We start from the raw sequence: 5,050 nt of genomic DNA, 5'->3' as shown, positions 1-5,050 counted from the left end.
CTTGGTTGGGGTTACACTGTCACCTTAAGAGCAGTTCACGGTTAGCTCGCGAGGGTGGTGAAATCGCGTTTTATGTCACAAAGTTAGCGCGGGTAGAAGACTGCTGAGCTAGCTTCCGATACAGGTGTGTATTCTTGCCGACAAAGTTAGAAATAAGGATTAAAAACTTTTATTTTACCTTATTGGGCTATCGATGTTGGTGGATGAGAAGACTGCAAATGTAACGGGTCAATATTTGTTGTCGATGATTATAAATTCATGTAGATTTAGTCTGGATGGTGACTGCGTGTGAGCTGAAGGAATACTTACCACAAGGTGGAACGTATTGAACAGCGGGATAGCGTAAGCAATTAAACACAGTACACTAGAACATATAATTGTTCAATATTGCATAAGCCATGTATACTAATAAACTGTGTTTATTTTCATGTTCTTGCCTAATCCAGAGGGGAGATATTGCTGGTTGTATGTCTAATTTCCGTGTGTGATTTAGCGCACAGGCTGTACACCGGAGAGAAAGTGAGTTTGTATTTGAAATGTCATGAACATGGTTAATTGTCAAATGTTTTAATTAACCAATGTACTAATGTGTGGCTCAACCATTGTATTTTTGTATTTTTCTGACTATTACCGGGCCACATATACTCCTGTTGTAATCCTGGAGGACAACCAAGGAGCCATCGCAATCGCAAAGAACCCAGTGGATCATTCAAGAACTAAGCACATTGACATTCGCTACCATTACGTTCGTGAGTGTGTGCAAAATGGACGAATACAACTGCAATACTGTCCCACAGACAATATGAAGGCAGATTTATTGACCAACCCGTTGGCGAGACAGAAGTTTGAGCATTTCAGGAGTGAGATTGGACTTTGTTTCATCAGTTCTGTTTAGTCTGATCCTAAACGGGCTACACTGTGTTGCGTGAACTGAGAAAATATTTTTTTTTTTTGTCGTTAATATGATTTAGTAAGGATTGGCTTGGCAAAAGTAAAATTAAATTGTGTTATTGCAAATTAAGTGGGAGTGTTGGTAATATTGTAATTTGCCAATAGGTGTCACCGCATCAAGTGTGCTACCACAACCCTGTTATTTCTTCTTTGGTGCCTCCCTATAAATTGACATGTTTGTGAACAATAAAGGTGTGTCATACAAAACTCAACAACAACCTCATAACACCCAAATATAACATGAGTCAGACACATTTTAAAGGATACCTTAAAAGCTGAGTCATGAATTCCCATACTCATATTAACCACTGCCTATGGCCTCACATACAACACATGTTAAACCAAGAAAAGAAATAGCAGTTTCATCATGCAGTAGGAATCGCCAAAGGGATTGTGGGGCACTTCCACATACTTTCATAAGAGCATTACAACTCACTTGCAAGAATCCTCCTGATAACTGGGATAACTGGACCATCTAGAGGCTTTACTTAGAAATGCAGTTCATTGCGCAAATGAGACAAGTTTAAAGATTCTCAAATAGGAAGTTTGATAAAGATCTCTTTGGTATGATGTTAATAGATGAAAATAACGAGTCAAATAAAATGCAATGAATGTTTAATTAATGATTAATAATGTATGTGGATTACAGAGTAGTGGGAAACTGATCAGCATCTCCATTCTTCACTGCAGATGCAGCAGCTTTCATGGAGGTGATGTTCTCTGCATGTGAGATTCCACCATAGGTCTTCTCACCCACAGTGCAATCCTTCAAAAAGAAAAAGAAAATGTTCTATGCTCAGAACACCAGGAAACCATTGGTAACCAACATGGTATGCACACTGTATGTTTATTATGAATGTAACCATGTTTACGTAATAACAACCGTGAAGATCAACTTAAAGGTTTTACTTTCTTTCCTCTCCTGAAAGCTCTCCTGACAGCTCTCCCGAAAGCCCTCATGAAGCCACAGAAACATCCTCCTCCCTTCTTCTTTGCTTTCTGCCTGGGAGCAGATACGGAGCCACCATGGCTCTTGGAAGAAGCCGCCGTTTCTGGTTGAAGCTCTGCTCAGGTGAAGCAGGCTCAGGTCTCTGGCTGCTACAGGCTTGAGGTCTTCACTGGGTGAGAAGAGGAAGAGAAGAGAAGGCCTACCATTAACATCAGAACATATCAAATATTAATACTAATATCAAATATCAGGTTAACTAAGCTCATAAGTACAAAATACTTGGATACAATGATACTAAAAGAGTAAATGACTGTGACTTACATGATCTGCTTGTCTGTCTCTTTCATGTCCAGCAGCAACTGGATGTCAGTGGTAGGCTGATGCTTATCGGAAGTGTTCATCACAGCCTTGATTTGCTCACCATACAGCTGCAAGAAGGTCTCCCTTCCCACGACTCCCTGGAGACCATCAACAGGCTTCGTCAGGCTGGTCTCAGCTGCAGAAGATTTGAAGTCCTGACTAGCCTGGTGCAGGGTGGTGATCCTCACAGGTGTCTGGAGGTTAAGCTGGGACATAACCTTGGCCACATTCATCCGGGAGGCACGAAAGGCAGCCATTGCCTGATTGATCTTAGAGTGCAGAGCCTGTGGAGACCCCAGCAGGTGGATCACCTCATCATTTTCCATCTCCAGGAACATACCGGTGAGCTTTTCAGCTAGTTGTGGTTGAAACTTGTGGATGATGCTGATGAGAGACACTCCCAGCTTAGGCTTCTGGTAGTGCAGAGGAGTGGAGGCCAGTGTGGAGGCTGTCAGAGGCTCCTTGCCCCACACATAAGCAGAAGGCTAATGGAGGACAGAGGGACACACAATTTAAAATACACCTTTACATACGATACACACAATCCTAGTGCTGCCACTATGTGAAACTGTAATACAACTGTAATACATGTCAAAAGTCATTTTACAAAAGCCAGTACTGTAATTACCTGCTGCATTCCAATCAGGGCCTGAACTTGGACTTGAGCCCTGGTCTGGGTCTGGGCCTGAATCTCCATCAGGGTCTGGGCCTTTGTCTGGTTGTGAGCCAGGGTCATGAGCTGGGCCAGAGCAGTCATGCTCAGTTGTCGGTTAGGGTTAAAAACTCCAGGCACAACACACACACCAGGAGAGCTTATCCATGTGTAGACAGCAGGCTGGAAAGAGACAGGGCACATATTATGTTAAATACACACAGTTAGATAGATACCGTAGACACCCAAGGTTTTTGGTGCCACCTTGTGTATCACACATTTAAGATATAAATTTGTGCATGGTTTACACCTGCTGCGTAGACACCAAGGCCAGGGTGAAGGCATGGGTCAGGACCTGGATCTGGGCCTGAAGCTGGGTCTGGACATTAGCCTGAGGCAGGGTCTGGACCTGGGTATTAGTCAGGAGATGGACCAGAGGCTGGGTCAGGACCTGCTCGACTTGGCCCTGACGCAGGGTCTGGACCTGAGGCTGGGTCAGGATCTGGACCTGAGGCTGGGTCTGGACCCGCTGGACTTGGGCCTGAGACTGGGTCTGGACCTTTACTTGGACCTGACGCTGGGTCTGGATCTGGACCTGAGGCTGGGTCTGGACCTGCTGGACTTGGGCCTGAGACTGGGTCTGGACCTTTACTTGGACCTGACGCTGGGTCCGGACATGGGCTTGAGGATGGGTCCAGACATGGACCTTAGGCTGGGTCTGGACCTGGGCATTTTCCTGGGTCAGGGTCTGGACCTTGACCTGGGCTTTGGTCTTGGAGTGGATCTGGGCTTGAGGCTTAGTCTGGACCTTGGCATGGATCTTGGCACTCATGTGCTGCTGATGGTTGGCAAAATGTGGAATTCATTATTGAATATTGTCAAAACATGGAAATAGCACTGGAAACAGCACTAGAAATAACTGTCTTTTTACTATGTGACTGCAGCCTCTACTCACCTGCTGCTTAGAAGGGCATGTCATGCGAGCCTGGTTCTGCTGGAACCAACGCTTGAGCTTGGACTGACGCTCTAACCTCTTCTGGGCGCGGCCAACATAGATCAGCTTGCCGCTAATTTGCATTCCTTTCATGTCATCCACAGCTTTTTGCGCATCCTCGTGCCTCTCAAAGTTCACAAAGCCGAACCCTCGGGACTTGCCATTCTCATCCTTCATGACACAGACGCTCGTAATCTGTCAGCTTCTGCTCATCCACATCCTGTCCAAAGTTCTTGATGTAGATATTGGTGAACTTTGCGCATGAACAAAAGCGCTCAGCTTGGCGCTCCTTGCGAGATTTGAAGCGGCCCACAAATGCTTTTCTGTCATTAAACAGCATACCGTCCAATCTTTCTATAGATTTCTCAGCAGCCTCCGCGGTCTCAAATTGAACAAAACCATATCCCTTTGAGCCATTGTTACCACATGCAATCTTGCTCGACAAGATTTTGCCGAAGCCAGAGAAGGTGTCGTATAGATGTTCGTTATCTATTGACGTGTCCAGGTTCTTAATAAAGACTTTACCCACACCGCTCTTTGTCAGGGTCGGGTCGCGCTGGTGGGCCCAAGTTACACGAATCGGAGAGCCATCAGTCAGTTTAAAATTCCAGAAATCTAAGGCGTGCTCGGCATCCACTGACCTCTTGAAGTTGACATAGGCATAACCCAGAGAGCGCTTGGTGACCCTGTCTCTGCAGACGCGGATAGAGTGGATGGTCCCGGCGGGACTGAAGTGGTTGTAGAGCATTGCCTCGGTAACATGTTGGTGTATGTCTCCTACATACAAGGAAGCATTTGGACGACTAGAAGGACGCTGATTCATTTTTTCTTACTATCTAATTGGAAATTATATCAGGCAACTAGACGACGTTATGTCTAACAAGGTTTTTTAAAGCAAAACTGTGGATTCTAAATGCCAAAAGTTCTGTTACGTCATAGATGATTTAGACGATGTTCCACTATAATGCCAGTGTAGTAAAAAAAAATATATATTATTATATATATTATATATATTTATATAATATATATTATATATATAAATTGTGGTTACTGCAGGTGAATCCGGGGAAATTACGTTGCACTTTGTTAGATGAGCGGTTTACAGACAGACTTCAGCTGGACTTACAGACCGGATCTCTCACTG

The 5,050-nt window shown here is 44.6% G+C and overlaps 1 pseudogene; it reads right to left on the bottom strand.

Moving 5' to 3' along the window:
• Positions 1-3,216: 3,216 nt before the first annotated feature.
• LOC136965618 (polyadenylate-binding protein 4-like) lies at positions 3,217-4,729 on the bottom strand (annotated as a pseudogene).
• Positions 4,730-5,050: the final 321 nt, after the last annotated feature.

The sequence above is a fragment of the Osmerus mordax genome, chromosome 21 (assembly GCF_038355195.1).
Source record: "Osmerus mordax isolate fOsmMor3 chromosome 21, fOsmMor3.pri, whole genome shotgun sequence".
NCBI lineage: Eukaryota > Metazoa > Chordata > Actinopteri > Osmeriformes > Osmeridae > Osmerus > Osmerus mordax.
The sequence above is the reverse complement of the archived record's forward strand: the minus strand, read 5'-3'. Positions and strand labels throughout refer to the sequence as shown.